Source organism: Diabrotica virgifera, chromosome 7 (genome assembly GCF_917563875.1).
Source record: "Diabrotica virgifera virgifera chromosome 7, PGI_DIABVI_V3a".
Classification (NCBI taxonomy): Eukaryota; Metazoa; Arthropoda; class Insecta; order Coleoptera; family Chrysomelidae; genus Diabrotica; species Diabrotica virgifera.
In genome coordinates, this window is record NC_065449.1 from 114163411 (window position 1) to 114183694 (window position 20284).

The window sequence follows — 20284 nt, forward strand, 5'->3', positions numbered from 1 at the left end:
AATGAAATTAATAGTTACTGCATCTGTACGTTTCACCGGTTCAAAGTGTTTATTTTTGAAAGGGCTGCAGTTCAAATGGCTTGAACGAGTCATTAATTACGAGTGTATGAAAATTTTGAACAGTTATATCTTAAAAAAAAATTTGTCTCACCTACAGAAAAACGAAAAATTTAAAATATTCAAAAAACAAAACATACATTGTTTTACCTTTTGAGATTTTTGGTATCTTTAATAATTTTTATTTCGAAGTATTTCGAAAAAAAAGCACTTTCAACCGATCAAACTTACAGATCATATAAACAATATATGTATTATTATAAGTAAAGTAACTTGAGATGTTAATAGGGGCAGCGGATGATTTTCACGATATTTTTACTAAAAAACGGGACCAACTTTATTTTAAGCGTAACTTGCTTACGATTGATGCTAGAAACTATTATAAAAAACAAACATAAAGCCTTTTTTAAACACTTAAGCACCGAAAAGTGCTTCATTTTTTGGTTATTTAACGTTGAAATATTCGATTTGGAACTTGACGAATAAGAACCCACTTTAACTATCTACAAATCTGCTTCTACTGGTTCTAGGGACTTCATACGTTTTGACCATTTTTAACATTTTACAAGCAATATTTTTGCTACGAATATTTTTTTCGAGAAAATACTTTTTGAGGTATTTGAGAAATCTCTAAATTGTCTAAATATCGTACAAACAAGCTAAATTTTGCTGAGAATGTCAATTTTGGAAGTGAAGGGTGTGCAGCTTTCGTATGCAATTTTTGCATTTTGTCGCAAATAAAGTCTGCTTCTATAAAGCTGTTAAATAAATAAACGTTGGGCGATTTTTTGCTTATAGCGAGGAAAATTATGAAGAAGAAATAAGGCAGGAACCTAATACGTTTAAATACAAAATAAAATATTTAGAATATAGATTTTTTTGACTAATCCTAGGTTTGAACGATTTCATGTTTATTGTTTTCCGGTTTAAATTTGCCTTTAAAGAAGTTAACTTCATGCTAGTATGAGAACTCTTCAGGTTTTAAATATCATTTACCGACCATGTCACCATCAAGACAGGTTTCATACGAGGTAGAACTAATGTAACAGGAGACGGGTCGAAGACGTCCTTTGTATTTGTATGACCAACAGACTCAGTTAAGTAGACTAAGATCGCAGAAAACCTTTCTGGCTTTCTGAAAAAATCAAGATCTATCTCCGAACCGGCGTTTCACGTTGTGCTAGTAACCTAAAAAAATTAGGATATCTGGAGGAAGATGCCTGCGACTGTGGCATGGTTCAGGAGAAGTCCTAATTTTAGCAAATAACGGGGCCACAGTGTGGCCCACAGTGTGGCCTACGCACAAATAATATGTATTAAAGCTTCAGAAAACTGAACATACAGTAGTCACAAGTGTTCTCACTGATTATTCAGACATCAAAGATACAGATCAACATGCATATTCTCCGCAAATACAGAAGAAACGACCCAATACGATAAATACCTGAAACAATTTATTTTTAGAAACTGCTCAGGTAATATAATAACCCCAAAATGGTCTTAGAAGTTTAGATCTTTTGAACTAAAAGATATATGTAGGGTGTACACAAAAACTCTGTTAAATCGTGTGTAAAAATCAAAGACACCAAACCGACTCCTTTGAAATTTACAATCTCCAAGACAAGAAAAAATTGAAATATTCAATAATAAATGCTCAGGCACCAACTCAGGAGAAGTCGGATGAAAAGAATAAGAGGCTGTCGTAGAAATGACGTAAAGGTATTAATAGATTTTAATGCAAAGATAGCTAAGGAGAAGGAATGCCATACCCAATAGCCAACCATTGGAAACCACAGTTTACATGTAAGAGTCGAACAATAAGGAACTGGCCTGATACATTTAACTGTCTCAATGAACATGGTAGTTTTCAGCACATGCTTTATGCACAAATATATACATAAGGGAATATGGAGAAGCCATGATGGGAATACAATACATCATATCGACTATGTAGTGATCAACGTAAGACATTTTAGCGTGGCCAACGTGGTCGACTTAATAGATGTATGTGCAAGACACGAGGCAAACATAGACTCGGATCATTGCCTAGTCCAAACTAAAATAAAAGCTAGAATCTCCAATGCAAAGAAAATCAGGGGTATTAAACAGTAAAGTTTTAATGTAAAAGCGTTAAAAAACTCTGCGATAGCTAAGAACTTTGAAGAAAGTCCGGAAGGTAAGCTGGAGAACTGTACAGGCGATATAGTTGAAGATGTTAACAAGTATTGAGGTAGTGTCGAACTATATTGGAAGAGGTAACAACTGAAGTGATGGGAAGACCAAAGCGTGAACTAGTAAGGTCGGGCTGGTACGATGAGAAATGTGCACACGCAACGCTAACAAAAAATCAAGTATACCTCGTCCAATTTACTTACCGTTGCACGTCATCCGCGCCATAGCCTGTGACACGATACCAACACGAAATATTTAGGCGGTGGGTGTGTTCTTTTTTAGAATCAAAATGATTCTGAAGGGGAACACACCTACCGCCTAGATATTTCGTGTTGGTATCGTGTCACAGGCTATGGCGCGGATGACGTGCAACGGTAAGTAAATTGGACGAGGATATGTATATAGTACAAGGCTCCAAGGAAGAAGAACACGCCAAGTAGACGAAGAGTGTAGATAGATGAGACGAGACGAAAAAAAAACGAATACTGAAAATAAAGAAGGAGCATACAGGGTGTTAGTAAATTAGTATGAGAAAACTTTAAGGGATAATTCTACATGAAAAAATAATGGCAGTTTGCTCTATAAAAAATAATGTCCGCAAATGTTTCCGAGATACAGGGTGTTGAAATTTTTATTTCAAACTGCCAATTTTTTATTGCTCTAAGACCGGTTGAGATTTGAAAATTACATTTGGTGGGTTTTAAGAGGTAGTTATTGCGCATTTTTTGACAAACAAATAACAATGTTGTATTCATCATTGGCGCGCCTACGGGTAATGGTCTGATTTTTTTAAAGAAAAAAATGATAGGCCACTGAGATATTTCAAATTAAAACTTATTTTTGCATTCCTCGTTTCATTTATGAAAAATAACCTTTCTTGTATTTTTTTCATATAGTGCACCGTTTTTATGCGAAAAAATAAAACATCTTCGCGCGTATTTTTCATTTCTTAATACATTATCAAGAACTCTCCAATATAATAATACCAAAGTAGAACAATAACAGAAATATTACTAAAAAGATTTTAACTAAGTGCAAAGCTACAACAAATGTTCAAAATTACCTCCTTTAAAGGTGACAGAATAATTTTATATTCACCATTGGCGCCCGTTCAGGTAATGGTCTGAATTATTTAAAGAAAAAAATAGTGTGCCACTGACATATTTTAAATTAAAAATCATTTTTGGATTCCTCGTTTAATTTAAGACAAACATCGTTTTTGTCTTTTTTCATATGAGGCGCCGTTTTTATGCAAAAAATAAAACATCCTAACGTTTACAAAGTATTTGAAATAAGATTCTAAGCATATGAAATCTACCTCGAATAATTTGTAAGCATTAAGATGTTTTATTTTTTTGTATAAAAACGACGCCGCATATGAAGAGACAATAATGATTTTTTATCGTAAATTAAACGAGGACTTCAAAAATGATTTTGAATTTGACGTATCTCAGTGGCGTACTATTTTTTTCTTTAAAAGATTCAGACCATTACCTGTACGGGCGCCAATGGTGAATATAAAATTATTCTGTCACCTTAAAAGGAGGTGATTTTGAACATTTGTTGTAGCTTTGCACCTAGTTAAAATCCTTTTAGTAATATTTTCTGTTATTGTTCTACTTTGGTATTACACATAGTTTCAAAAGTTATGCATCACACCTCGCATTCACGATATTTACGCTTTTATAAATCCGTATCTTTATCACATCTTTAATTGACCTCTTTTATAAAAAATAGACCATTTTTGGTTTTTTATTTTATTTGATTACCCATTTAATTGACCTGGTTTTGCCAAGGTGTAAACATTTGAAAAATTTATTCTGGTGAAATTTTCGAAAACGTGATTAAAAATGAATCGTACTTTAATTTCTGAGTTGGACCGTATAAGAATGATCGATTTAGTTGAAGAAGGTCATTCACAGCGGTTCGTGGCGGAAAGAGTGGGTGTTTCTTAGAGGGATGCCTCACGGATATGGAATAGGTTCCTAGAGACAAACTCGATACGGAATAGAGCTCGGTCTGGTAGACCCCGAGTTACCAATGATCGACAGAATAGATATATCAGAATTTCCATCTGTAGAAATTCTTCTGTGTCTGTACCAGTCCTCCAAAGAGAATTCAGGCATGCTACAAGGAGTCAGAGTATCGTTGGCTACAATAAGAAGAAGCATTTTAGACTCGGGTTTGAGGAGTCATCGACCAATAAGAGTTCCTCAGCTACAACCTAGACATGTTTTGGACCGCCTCCAGTGGGCTCAAGAACACATACAGCTCCCCCAACAATTTTGGAATTTTGCGCTTTTTTTAGACGAGACCAGAATCTGTTTAAATAGTGATAACCGGTGAAGTCGTGTGTGGCTAGTTGTGCAGCTCTTGTTGGCTCTCGCCACACACAAATTCACCGGTTATCACTATTTAAACAGATTCTGGTCTCGTCTGAAAAAAGGACAAAATTCCAAAACAGTTGGGGGAGCTCTATGTGTTCTGGAGCCCACTGGAGGCGGTCCAAAACATGTCTAGGTTGTAGCTGAGGAACCCTTATTGGTCGACGACTCCTCAAACCTGAGTCTAAAATTCTTCTTCTTATTGTAGACAACGATACTCTGACACCTGTAGCATGCCTGAATTCTCGTTGGAGGGCTGGTACAGACATCGAAGAATTTCTACGGATGGAAATTCTAATATATCTATTCTGTCGATCATTGGTAACTCGGGGTCTACCAGACCGAGCTCTATTCCGTATCGAGTTTGTCTCCAGGAACCTATTTCATATCCGTGAGACATCACTCTGAGAAACACCCACTCTTTCCTCCACGAACCTCTGTGAATGGCCTTCTTCAACTAAATTGATAATTCTTATACGGTCCAACTCAAAAATTAAAGTACGATTCATTTTTAATCACGTTTTCAAAAATTTCATTAGAATAAATTTTTCAAATGTTTACACCTTGGCAAAACCAGGTCAATTAAATGGGGTAATCCAATAAAATAAAAACCAAAAATGGTATATTTTTTATAAAAAAGGCCCATTAAATATGTGTTAAAGATACGACTTTATAAAAGCGTAAACATCGTGAATACGAGGGGTGATGCATAACTTTTGAAACTATGTGTATTATATTGGAGAGTTATTGATAATGTATTAAGAAATGAAAAATACGCGCGAAGATGTTTTATTTATTCGCATAAAAATGGTGCACCATATGAAAAAATACAAGAAAGGTTCTTTTTCATAAATTAAACGTGGAATACAAAAATAATTTTTAATTTGAAATATGTCAGTGGCGTACCATTTTTTTCTTTAAAAAAATTCAGACCATTACCCGTAGGCGCGCCAATGATGAATACAAAATTGTTATTTGTTTGTCAAAAAATGCGCAATAACTACCTCTTAAAACCAACCAAATGTAATTTTCATATCTCAACGGGTCTTAGAGTAATAAAAAATTTGGCAGTTTGAAATAAAAATTTCAACACCCTGATCTCGGAAACAAAGCATTTGCGGACATATGTTTATAGAGCAATCTGCTATTATTTTTTCACGTAGAATTACCCCTTAAATTTTTTCATACTTATTTACTAACATCCTGTATAGAAAACCTACTGAAAGAACTAGATAAGTATAACACACAAACAGAAACTCTAAAATTATAAAAGGTTAACCAGAACCGAAAGGAATTCAAACCTAGATTATTAATAGTTAGAAACAGAACAGAAGCGATCATGGGTGCCACAAAAGAATGGGTTGCACTTTAATACTAGTAAAACTAGCAAAACCCGAAGATCTAACAATCTAACGGTTGGAACATATACTTTCGAAGGAGTAAGAGAGTTGATATATCTAGGTTATCAAATCAACCAAAGTAATACAGTAACTATAGAAATTAACAGACGCATTGTGCTAGCAATTAGAGCATACCTACGATGGATTAAAGAAACTTTTGTAACATCAAACATACAAAAAAAAAACGGAAATATTGATATACATAACTTATCAAGCCTGTCCTCAATTACGCGGTTAGAAACGTGGACGATGACAAAAAGCGATGAATAACCTTTAGGCTGTTTTGAACGAAAAACCTCAGACATATTTATAAAGGAGTGCAGGAAAACTAATTATGGCGTAGGCGCTATAATTTTGTGCTTTACCGCCTTTATAGTAGTGGTAGGAACATAAAAATAAACAGGCAGCGATGGCTATGCCACTAAGGGCCAATTTCTCGTATCGAGTTCAACTCCAGTTTAACCTGAACTTTTAGTGAACGTCAGTTTAAAGTCAAAATCGTCTTTCTCAATTCATGTTCAACCGATTGCAATTTAAACTTGAACGATGCTTGAACGCTGGAATTCGGCCGTTCAAAGATTTCAGAACCCAGTTCAGATGATTTCATGGATTATGCATGCGTTGTATTAACACGAAACGCTGTCATGATATAAATATAACCTATTTTATTATATTAAGCCTAACGATAAAAGATAACATTATTTTTGTTTTTATAACATTTATTTATAATTATTAAAATGACTATTTGACTATAAATACTTAAATTTAACTTTATTCAAAAACAGCATAAAAAAGGTAGTTCAAAATGGCGACAGTTTTTTACCTTTTGCCATATATTGGCATTTCTCGAGAGCTGTAGAACGTGCACTGACATGAACGTGCAATGAGAAATGCATTCCAAACAAAACGGAAGTTCACCGGTGAACCTGGTTCAACTGAACCATAGATTACCGCAGGTATGAGAAATCGACCCTTAGGGCCGATTTCTCATATCGAGTTCAACTCCAGTTTAACCTGAACTTCTAGTGAACGTCAGTTTAAAGTCAAAATCGTCTTTCTCAATTCACGTTCAACCGATGGCAGTTTAACTACGTTCAGCTTGAACCTTTCTTGAACGGTGAAATTCCGCCGTTCAAAACAATCAGAACCCAGATCAGATGATTTCACGGATTACGCATGCGTGGTATTATTGCAACTTATCATGAGACGCATATTAAGCATAACGATAAACGATAACATTATTTTTATGTTTATTAGATTTATTAATAATTATTAAAATGACTGTTTGACTATTCATACTTAAATTTAACTTTATTCAGAAATAGCATAAAAAAACTCATACAAAATAGTGATGGTTTTACCGTTCTCCATCTATTGGCATTTCTCAACAGCTGTAGAACTTGAACCGACAATGAGAATTACATTTCCCAACAAACCGACGTTCACGGTTGAACCGTAGTCAACTGAACTATATAGATTAACACAGGTACGAGAAATCGAAAAAAAGAAGAACGAGATTGAACCGTCGAAACACATTTATAACATAACCAAAGATCGGCTGGAGTGAAGAGAAGAGGCAGGCCCAGAGCACGCAGGAGCAGGTGGAAAATGACTTACGAGTGTTAAGAGTAAAAAATTGGAAAACTAAGGCGAAGGATAGGAAGAAAGGAAAGCTAATCATAGAACAGGCCAAGACCCACTATGGGTTGTAGAGTTAATGATGATGATGCAGATCAGAAAAAACTATCGGACAGAAATTAAAACATTGCAAATAACATTCGCATCTTTTTGGACCCCGATCAGCTAATAGTTTTATTCCGATGGGTGTGTTGCTGGAATTTAATTAAAAATGAATGTAATAAAACAAACGGTAATTTTATTGTTGTAACGAAAATGTGTTTTCGTTTGGGTCTCTCGGAGAGGGTCGACTCGGTGTGTGTGTGAATCGTTCGAATGCTGTGTAGTGACTAAAGAAAACAACCACAAACGATGATAATGTTTGTATTCCTTTCCCCTTGACCGGATGAGCAAATAAATCACTAAGTCTGGCGTCTACTTTTACAGTTTTAAGAAAAACAATTTCGAATGCATAGCGCGCTGTTGACACAATAACTGTCTGATAAAGTACTCAATTAATGAGGGTGCAGCCTGTTGCACCGCACAGACGAAAAACAGATGTGACAGGGCAAAGCCATGTCTCTTAACATTTTGTATTTGAATGACTAACGCTGTTTCGTTTTTGAGAAAAAATATTAAAATTAAAATTAGCGAAAATAGTAATTAAAGCGTATCGCTATACTCCCCCTTCCGAGAGACTAAGACGATAGATAATACATAATATATACAAATTATAATGAGAATTGAAAATAGAAAAAAAAATAAAGAACGCAAAGTTTATACGAGGAGGACGAAAAATCACTTAATACACTGTGAACTAACACTTTCTTGGTAGCTTCCGGTAAATCTTGCTCTTCTGTTGTTTGTTTTGCTGGATACTGTCATTTCTTTTGTTTCGTGATGGGTAGAGTCGTGAAGCTCGTACGCTGGTTTCAATCTGTCTATGGAAATTGTTGATTGTTTTCCATTTACCCGGACGACAAAAGTCTTGTCACCTCGCTTAACAACTGGAAAAGGCCCGTGATATGCGTTTTCTAAGCTGCTTTTGATTGTATCACGGCGGATGAAAACATGAGAGGTGGTTTTCATGTCTTTGAAAATGAAGGTACTTTTGGATCCATGATGCGACGGTTGCGTAGGACGGAGGTTTTCGAAATTGTTTCGAAGCGTTTTTAAATAAATGTGAGCATTGTCGTCGGTGTTTCTTTGTGACGAAAACAATAGTTCACCTGGCAAACACAATGGTTCTCCGTACACGAGTTCGGCGGCTGAAGCACCTAAATCTTCTCTCCACGCTGCTCGTATGCCCAGTAACACTGAAGGTAGGCTTTCGGTCCATCGGATGTTTTCATGACATCGATTGCTGCTTTTAACTGTCGATGAAACCTTTCTACCATACCATTTGCTTGCGGATGATAGGCGGTTGTCCTTAAATGGGAAGTTCCAGTTAATTTGCATAATGACTTGAAGAGATGCGATTCGAATTGTCGGCCTTGATCTGTTGTGATGCGCTTGGGAGTGCCGAAACGAGCTATCCAACCAGAAAAAATGTTCTGGCTACTGTGTCTGCTTCTTGATTAGTCATCGGGAAAGCTTCTGACCAACGTGTGAAACGATCGACGCATGTTAAACAGTATCTGTTTCCTTCTGAAACCGGCATCACTATAATGTCTATGTGGACATGTTCGAATCGGCTGGAAGGTGGTAGAAAACTTCCAGTAGGTGAAACAATGTGGCGCGATATTTTCTATTTTTGGCAGTGTAGACACGCTCGAGTCCATTTCCTCACATCTGATTTAATGGATGGCCAAACATATCGCTGTGTGATCATCTTCACAGAACTGTTGATTCCGGGATGTGCTAGGTTATGCATGGTGCGAAAAATTGCCATTCGAAGTGGTTTCGGTACAAATGGTCTGGCTGTAGATGTTGATATGTCACAGTACAAACTCACGTTTTGTTAGGAAAAACGAATTTTCTTCATTTGTAGTGATGTTTTCTCACTTAAAAAAATTTGCAGTTCTGGATCAGTTTCTTGTGCGAGAGCTAAGTCAGTGATGTCGATATTTTTCTTGATGCTATCGACTCGAGATAGTGCGTCTGCCACAATATTTGTTAAACCAGAAATGTGCTGAATGTTAGTGCAAAACTGTCCTATATAGTCTAAATATCTAAACTGTCTAGGACTACATTTATCTAGCTTCTGAGTAAAGGCGAAGGTGATTGGTTTCTGGTCTGTGTATATCGTTATGTCCTTGCCTTCTATCATATGTCTGAAGTGTTTTATGGCCAGATATATAGCTAATAGTTCTCTGTCGTATGCACTATATTTCTTTTCGCTAGGTGAGAATTTCTTAGAAGAGAAAGCTAAAGGTTTCATACCTGTATCCGTTTTTTGTTGTAGTACAGCTCCCGCACAAAAATCAGAAGCATCACAAGTGATGGAGATATCAACATCGTTTACAGGGTGGCTCAGTAAAGCAGCGTTAGCTAAACTGTTTTTGCAGTCGTCAAAGGCTTGGATTCGTTGTGGTGTCCATTCGATTGGTGCTTTTCCTTTGACATTACCTTTTAGGGCATCATGTAGTGGTGCTTGTAGCTCAGCTGCATTGGGTATGAACCTTCGATAGAAGTTTAACATACCTAGAAATCTGCGTAGGTCTTTCACTGTTTTTGGCTGAGTGAAATTTTGTACAGCTGCTACTTTTTCTTGTGGAGGTGTGAGTCCTCCGTCTGATACTGTGTATCCCAAAAAGGTAATCTCGTTTTTGCCGAATTGACCTTCGTTGGATTTATCACAACGCCAAACTGCTTGAGCCTTTTGAAAATCTCTTCCAAATGCGACATATGCTGCTCTTCGGATTCTGATTCAATGAGAATGTCATCGATGTAGGCGTAGGCGAAGTCTAGACCATGTAAAATCTCGTCTATGAAACGCTGGAATGTCTGTCCTGCGTTTCGTAAACCAAAAGGCATATATAAGTATTCGTACAGCCCAAATGGTGTGGTAACGGCGGTTTTTGGTATGTCTTCGGTGGCTACTGGTATCTGGTTGTATGCTCTCACTAAATCTATTGTAGAGAAAATTGTCTTACCAGCTAGAGCCTGACCGAAATCTTCGATGTGCGGAATTGGATATCGATCTGGAACTGTTTTTTGGTTGAGACGTCGATAATCTCCGCAGGGTCTCCATTCCTCACCTTTCTTCGGGACCATGTGCAGTGGAGTAGACCAGTTGCTTTTCGATGGTCTTATGATGCCTAGTCGTAGAAGATTTTCGAACTCTTTTTTAGCCCATTGCAGTTTGTCAGGTGCTAATCGTCGAGGCTTCGAAAAAACGGGTGGACCTGGTGTTGTATCGATGTGGTGCTTCATTTGATGTTGAATGTCTTTCACGATACGGGCGGGTCGCGTGATTTCCGGAAATCGTAGCAGCAGTTCGTGGTAACGCGACCCTTCCGCGATAGTCTTTACGCTGCCGTCGAAACACTCTTTAACGAGTCCCTTTGTTCGAAGGGTTGTCGTACTGTCTACTAAGCACTGGTTAGCAATGTCCACTAGGAGCGCGAAATGGGAAAGAAAATCGGCCCCGATAATGGGCTTTGAAATGTCCGCCACTACGAATCGCCACGTAAAATCACGCCGTAGTCCGATGTTTAATGTCAAGTTCACATAGCCGTACGTCGCGATTTTAGTGTCATTGGCCGCGTATAGGTCGTATGAAGTCTTTTCGCGTGCACCCTGTACATATTTTCGCGGGAAAACGCACAGATCGGCTCCGGTGTCGATTAAAAATTGTTTTTTTGTATCATAGTCTGTTACGAAAAGGCGGCGAGACTTTGGGTTTCGATAGGATGCCGCATTTACCGACTGCCCGCGACGTTTCCCTGCTGCTTGCACGGAAGAGAGCACTTTTGAGCTTGGTCACCAAAACGGTAGTGATACCAACATAATATGTCACTATTATGTTCCCTACTGTAGCTACTGTCTCTAGGATATGGTCTTCGTCTTGAGTTGCTGCGGTTTCGACGGTATGTGTTAGCTTGTGCTCGAGCATGCGACAAGTTAGCTAGCTGGATTTTCATGTCAGCTAATTCGGCTGTCAATTTCCCGATGGCCACTGCAATCCGATCTGAAACACTATTGTTGGCACTGGTCGTCATTGTTGATGTTCACTGTATATTATTAACCGACAAAAATATATTATTAACACTAACTTTTGTTAAATTTTCGCGGCGGTTTAAAATACTCGCGGGGGTCACCAATATTCCGATGGGTGTGTTGCTGGAATTTAATTAAAAATGAATATAATAAAACAAACGGTAATTTTATTGTTGTAACGAAAATGTGTTTTCGTTTAGGTCTCTCGGAGAGGGTCGAGTCGGTGTGTGTGTGAATCGTTCGAATGCTGTGTAGTGACTAAAGAAAACAACCACAAACGATGATAATGTTTGTGTTCCTTTCCCCTTGACCCGATGAGCAAATAAATCACTAAGTCTGGCGTCTACTTTTACAGTTTTAAGAAAAACAATTTCGAATGCATAGCGAGCTGTTGACACAATAACTGTCTGATAAAGTACTCAATTAATGAGGGTGCAGCCTGTTGCACCGCACAGACGAAAAACAGATGTGACAGGGCAAAGCCATGTCTCTTAACATTTTGTATTTGAATGACTAACGCTGTTTCGTTTTTTAGAAAAAATATTAAAATTAAAATTAGCGAAAATAGTAATTAAAGCGTATTGCTATATTGTTTCAAGTTTTTGTGTTGTATTCCTTAATCCGATTCTGTCCCCGACGAGTTAGTACCTGCCTAATGTAAAAGAGAAGATAACATAAATTTAGAGAACTGCACAAAAAGTATTTCTTGCTATCGTTAAGTCATAACAATGGGCCTATTGAAATCTATGAACAAAAAACATTTGGAATATAGAAAACGCATATTCCCTTTTAACCGTTAGAGATAAGAATATCTTAAATACTATATTTAATTTTATTACATGTAAAAAATTAAATATAATTTAGTTATTTAGGAGAACGAAAATAGGGTAAAAGCACCAGTTATTGGCCTCTTAAGGAGAGCACGTCGATATATCTATGAAATGTTTTGTCACTGTGGCCTATTACAACTATTTTTAATATCGTGGAATTCTATTATTATTTCTACATATTGCAAAATGTCATTAAGTTAATCTTTCATGTCTGAAAATATTTTATATGTGTTCTTTTGTAAATGTGCAAATGAACCAGTTATTGGCCACCCTGTTCCAGTTATTGACACGATATGTGTTAGTGATTCGCCATCATTTTTTAAAGTGATATTTTACCAAATAATTCGTAAGTGAAAATAGGTAGATAGGTAGGTGTTTGAGTAAGCAACGATTTTGTGATGAGTGTGGACTGTGGACACAAAAAAAAAGATTTGTCAAAGTAAACTTTTATTTTTTATTCTGACAAGATTCGCAAACATATACTTGATCTGTGTCGACATAGAATCTTGTTATGCATGATATGTTCTAAGGCATATTTGGCATCTAATGCCTTCCTTACACTCTGTAATATTTAGTACACATAGATAACACACACCATTAGAAACTTTTTGATATTTAAAATGTGATGGAATATGGAATGTTTGATACCAAGTTTGTATTTTTAAAACGCGGAAGAACGTTTGACACTAAGTTTCGATTTTCGAAGTGTGAAGGAATATTTGATATTTGATAATAAATTATCAGACAGAATTGTAATTTTTGTTGAGGACTGATTTGTATTATCATCAAATAATTTCCGTTTGGGTACAATTTTTTTCTCAGGGCTTGGAGATTTAAAGTGGGCGAGAAATATTTTTGGAGATAATCTCAAATTCGCTTCTGGTGTAGGTGAATGCTTGAAAATGTCAATATTATCTTGGTTATTTACAGAACTTGACGATTTTGTGTGGTGAGAGTCATTTTGAATAGTCAAGAGCAGAATAATACCAATCAAATATACCGCATGCCCTAAACCCACGTCTGATAACATCTGGATTTAACCTATCTATAGCAGATTTTAAAACAGGGGCAAATTGTACTTTCGTTAACACTTTTTGGGGGTTGTCTCTCCTAAACTGAAGCACAGCTTTGTTCTAAAAAGTTTTTAGAGGCCTAAATTCAGCCACATCCGCTGGTTGCATAAATCTCGTGGCATTAGGATATAAAGCTACTAAAATAATTTTCAAATCTGTACAAAGTTGACTTGTCTGTACAATTAAATGGGTTTTATGCCCATCAACAAAAAGTATCACTGGACGTGTAATATTTCATCTAAATAAGGGTTAAATATATTTCCAATATATTCATAAAAATTTTTGTTGTCCATCCAACCATTTTCTGTTAAACCATTACTCCACGAATTCGGCACAGCACTTAATATATCATTTGGCAATCTTCTATGGGGATAAATTATCATAGGAGGTAAAATATTGCCTATTGCAGAAAATGTGAACATAACTGTTAAGTTAACCTTTGGGTTATGTTCAATTTCATAGACGCTTCTGGAACCCTTCATAGCCAAAACTTTTTAACTTTGGGACATACATAAAACCATGTCTCGTCATCACTCAAGATTCTTGGTGGGTCTTGAAGAACGTTTGAAATTTCTTTTTTAGCTAGATATGATTTTATGTTGTCAAACCATTTGGTAATATCTCTTTGGTTAATGTTTGAACTTGCTTATGTCACTCCCTCTGAAGTCCTTACCGAAATGTTGGGATTGCGCTTTAGAAATGCTGATAGCCATGTTCTGCCTGGTCTATTTTCAACAAATGGATTAACTCTATGGTTACTTTTTAAAAATGATTTAACCGAGTCCTTAATGCCCTTAATGGAAAATCCAGCGTTTCAGTTGTTCCTTTTCATCCTTCGAAAGAAATGGATCTGGTCCATGCGTTATGTTGTTATGAAATTTTTCACTTTTCCAGTAACTTATGGTGGCTCTGGGAATATTAAAAATTCATGAGGCTTCTCGCTCACTCATACCCTTAATTAACTCTAACGCTTTTTTAACATCGTCTTCGGAATACTTTTTTTATAATTGTTTTCAGTTTGTGATCGTTTTTGGCATATTTTCTAAAACAATTTATAATAATTAGTTATTGGCCACACATAAAACACTAGTTATTAACATATGCCAATCACTAGATTCTTACAAAATCTAATGTTTCAGTTATTGGCCATCTAGGCCAATAACTGATACATTGATAATTTCATGTATTAGTAGTTGGCCACCTTAAAATTTACGGTATTTGAATAAATAACGTTATATTCGTTATGCAGTATGGTGCAAGACATACACTATATTCTCACAAAAACAAAATATAAAGTAGAAAGTGAATTGCAGTATATAGTACTTACCGACCAACACAAGTTTCTCTAGGTAAATAACAAAATTTCGGTTGCAAACTAGCGGCACAGAACAGTGTCTCGTTCAACATCGAATACTGACTAAAATGTAATGGTTACCTTGAAACTAGATGTGTCATACTCTAGGAGACATATTGCCAAACTTAAAAAAAGTAGTCAGAATTACCAAAATACCAACATTTTCCTAATTCTAATCAAAACATATTAGTAGGCCAATAACTAGCACATGGCCAACAACTGGTGCATTTACCCTATTTGTTCTTCAAAAGTTCTTTCTTTAAAAATATTAGCCGACATCTGCTTTCCTTTCCTAGAGATGGACAATGGACAAGATGACATAACAATCGAAACAGTTTCCGACAAAGTATACAGTGATGAGCGCACTAATAACCGGCAAAATAACACAAAAGATGGAAAACATACAAAGCTGTGAGGTAAAAAGAGATGAACCTAGTGGAGGTGTTAAATTTAGCGATAGTAACTTGTAGATAGACATTATATTGATTGTTTCCCACCTTTAGACATATCGGACGAGTTTGAGAAATGCCAATGTCACAGTGACAGTTTTAGTTGACATACTCCTCTGATACGTCTAAAGGTGGGGAACAATCAATATAATGTCAATTTATATGGTACTATCGCTACATTTAACAACTCGTACTAGTTTTATTTCTTTTTATCTCACAATCTAATATGGTTTCCATCTTTTGCGCTATTTTGCCGGTTATTAGCGCGCTCATCACTGTATATTATAGTCAAAATTCAAAAGTGCGAATTTATAAAACAATTTCATGAATATTTCCATATTAAGAACAATATTACCGAGCATTGATAAATAATAGTATATTATTCAATGAGCATGTAATAGCCATTACATGCGAGTAGAATACTATACTTTTTCTACGACCTTTTTTTTATTTTATTTAGTAAACAATTTTATTATCAACTACTCGAGATTTAAATTATAATAATAATTTACACGAATACCTAAATGTTATATACCCCTAGTACGTGGCTGAATAATTGGTTGCCTACTATTACCAAATTATTATTTATTGTAAAAATACAACTAGAAATAGTCAATATAAGTTCTATTCGTTTCCGAAAAATTTTAAGATTAAATTTGTACCTACTGTCAATTAATCTAATAAATAGGAAATGGCTGTTGTCGGTGGACGTATTTCAATAGTTATAATTAGTCCAGGAACCGAAGAATAAGTAGTGGATAGTTCAAGGATCAAAATCTATATGATGCCGAAAGGCGCTTTTACCATGGGGTCGGTTGCCACCCCATCTTAGGGGTGGAAATTTTTTATTATATTTTGACTGCAAAAGTTGATAAAAACATTCATTCTAAGCAAAAAATGTTCTATACATTTTTTTGATAAAATTAATACTTTTCGATTTATTCGCTATCGAAAGTGTCAGTTTTATATAGAAAAAATCAATGTTTTTCGATATATACTCATTTACCATTCAGTCAATTTTTGCCGTAGAAGAAATTTTTTCAAACCAAGTTCTTGGGAATTAAATAACCTACAATTTCATATAAAAACATTTTTTCGTATATCTGATGCTAATCTTTCTATTTTGAAGAAAATGGCATTTTTTACCAAACTACAAAAAGTCGTTATTCGCTTTTAACACTAGTTTTTTAAAAACTTATCATTCTAAGCCAGTAAAACTTTTAAAATCTATTAATAATACATAAATAAAGAAGAATTAATAAGGCCAATGACTAAAAGCAAAGCTAACTTACATTATTATGCTTCCAATTGGATTTCTTTTTTTTTTGAAAAAAATATATTGATTTTTTAACCGTAACCTTTTTAATTTTTATCTTAGAAAGTTTGTTAAAAAATAATTTTGTAGGTTTTTACAAGATCTATAAGACTATTAATACCAAATCCTTTTAAAATCCTCAGTCGCAAAAAGTGGTGACTTTGAAAGGGTTGGTAAAGGTGATTTTTGCATGTTAGTACAAGTTTTAATTGTCAATAGCTCACTCAATTTTTACCGTAGAGAAAATTTTTGCAAACCAAGTTCTTGGGAATTAAATAAGCTACAATTTTATTTTGAAATATTTTTTTGTATCTCTGATAATAATCTTTCTATTCTGAAGAAAAGGGAATTTTTTACCAAACTTCAAAAATTCGATATTTGCTTTTGACTCCATTTTTTTTAAACTAATCATTCTAAACCAGTTAAGCTTCTAGAACCTATTAATAATACATAAGTAAAGAAGACGAAATAAGGTCAATGACTAATTTAAATCAGGGTGGTGATTAGGGGCTTGCTTTCGATCACTTTTTCGCTGAAAAATATAGGGTCTGAAATTCTTCTCATTATAAGCCACCTAATTTTTGAGCTAAAGACTTTTTTTTATTTCTGAAGATAGATATTTTTAAATACTTCAAATTAGTTTAAACAAGTGATCCTCGAAAAATGCATAGTTTTCCCGTCTTTTGACTTTGAAACTACAATATTTAGCATTTGCCGAAGAAGACCTAACATATAATAAAGTATAGCTCGATTACTATTGGTCTTAAAGAAAATAAAAAAAAAACGGTTTTGGTGATTTTTTCAAAAGGTACATTTTTGTTAAGCAAAGTTGTTTTGATAAAACAAAAACCTTTTGAGTTATCTGCAGAAAACTAACATAACTAAATATAAAACTAACACTTTCGATAGCAAATAAATAGAAAACTATTAATTTTATCAAAAAAATGTATAGAACATTTTTTGCTTAAAATTAATGTTTTTACCAACTTTTGCTGTCAAAATATAATAAAAAAATTTCACCCGCGACATGGGGTGGCAACTACCCCCATGGTAAAAGCGCCTTTTGGCATCATATAGATTTTGATCCTTGTCCACTACTTATTCTCAAATTTTCAAGCAAATCGATCCATTCTCTAAAAATTGCGAGGTTTTGTCCTATTTTAAGCTTCATTACTTGGACTAAATGTATATTTATATTTAACTATATATAATATAATAATATAACTAACTATACATAATATGTTATAACATATTTTTTCTACGACTGTTTAATAACATGCTCATTATTCGCTATTTTTTCATAGATAATAGCACCCATTACTGTACCCGTGAGTAATAATTCATTACTCACGGGCTGAAGTTAGATTCAAGTGGCGCATGCCACTTTTAATATTAATCGTATATAAACTGCAAATAAAATTACTTAATTGTTTATTTAATAAAATAATTATTATAATTTATATCAATAATTAACTTCGAAAAATTTTTAAAGGAATTTTAACTGTAATAATGTCAGTATATTTTTTACGTCTATATCTTGTTTACTAAAAATTTTGACGTTTATCATTTATTTTGGTGACACTGACATTAGCGCATTTTGTTTATGTTAATTGGAATTTATAACTAATATTGTGTTTATTTTTCATATTATTATATGATATATAGTTAAATGTAAATAGGTATACATTATAACTATTATATGAAATACGTCCACCGACAACAGCCGTTTCCTATTTATTAAATTCACTGACAGTAGGTACAAATTTAAGCTTATAATTTTTCGGAAAGGAATAGAACTTATAGAACTTTATTGACTATTTCTAGTTGTATTTTTACAATAAATAAGAATTTGGTAATAGTAGGCAACCAATTATTCAGTCACGTACTAGGGGTAAATAGCATTTAGGTATTTTGGTAAATTATTATAATTTAAATCTCGAGTAGTTGATAATTAAATTTTTTACTAATTAAAATAAAGAGAGGTCGTAGAAAAAGTATAGTATTCTACTCGCATGTAATGGCTATTACTCACTCTGATGAATTACGACACTCGCCTACGGCTCGTGTCGCAAACTTCATCATCGTGAGTAATAGCCATCATTACATGCTCGTTGGATAATATACTATAACACAATATAACTTGAACAATAAACACAATATTAGTTATAAATTCCAATTAACATAAACAAAATCAGCTAATGTCACTGTCACTAAAATAAATGATAAACGTCAAAATTTTTAGTAAACAAGATATAAACGTAAAAAATATACTGACATTGTTAGAGTTAAAATTCCTTTAAAAAATTTTCGAAGTTAATTATTGATATAAATTACAATAATTATTGTATTAAATAAACAACTTTAAGTAATTTTAATTGCAGTTTATATACAATTAATATTAAAAGTGGCATGCGTCAATTGAATCTAACTTCAGCCCGTGAGTAATGACCCGTGAGTAACTTCAGCCCGTGAGTAATGAATTATTACTCACGGGTACAGTAATGGGTGCTATTATCTACGAAAAAATAGCGAATAATGAACATGTTATTAAACGGTCGTAGAAAAAAAATAATTAATTTGGGGATAATGGGTTAAAACTGTCTTTAATATTTCTGAACTAAAAAATTAAATGTAAGTACCTATTTATGTTTAGCGCGTTGGAAAAAATGAATTAATACGATTACGGAATTATTCCATAACGTAACCGGATATACCGCCTGCTCGCCTCTACATTAAAATGCCGTCGCATAATAAACTTAGTTGAATGAATATGTCAGTTCCAAAATCGCGGTTTCGCCCATCCCGATTCCAACCCACAACACAGTAACATCGAAGCAACCGACATAGCCGGTGTCCGATGTTTGCGCACGCAGCGACGCCAAGAGCCAGGACGCCACCCGAACTCAACAGGCACATGCCGTACCGCCGAGACTTGACAGAAATGGCAAACAACAAACCGAATACAAAATACAATCAAAAAACAGGACGAAATGCATGTGGTACTCACCTAATTTTGATTTTACACATTCAACACTAAGATGCACTTTAAATCACAACTGTTTTTTACTTTGATTATGCTTTGTTTATCAAAATATTTGAGGAAACATGACAGATCGACGACTAGACGTGCTGTTACTGGAGGTTAGAGGGACGGTTGTTGTGCGCCGTTGCCACTTTTACGTTGACATACAATGTGCAAATCACAACAAGTGGTTGATTACATTTTTATTTGGTATATTATTAAATTTTTTTGTTGGGTATATTGGATATATTACAAGTGATATATTTTCAAAATATATGCTTCAATGGACTGTTAATCTAATTATGTCACAAAAATTAAAATATTTTAGAGGTAGCACAATTTGACCTTCCTTAGAAATCAATATTTTTCGCTTGAAACGCATCTCTAATTAATCCTGTTTTTATTTTTTTTATGGAAGTCGTATGTTCTACAAACTACAGCGATCGTACT

General features: G+C 34.6%; 1 protein-coding gene across 1 annotated transcript in view; it reads right to left on the bottom strand.

The window, feature by feature from the left end:
* The window catches only part of LOC114324571 (protein bric-a-brac 1-like), a 103738-nt gene extending 83778 nt beyond the window's left edge, over nucleotides 1-19960 (bottom strand). The window contains exon 1 of the mRNA XM_050656928.1: nucleotides 19820-19960. The gene's annotated coding sequence lies outside the window, so the exon portion shown is untranslated. The remainder of the gene's footprint in view (nucleotides 1-19819) is intronic.
* Nucleotides 19961-20284: the final 324 nt, after the last annotated feature.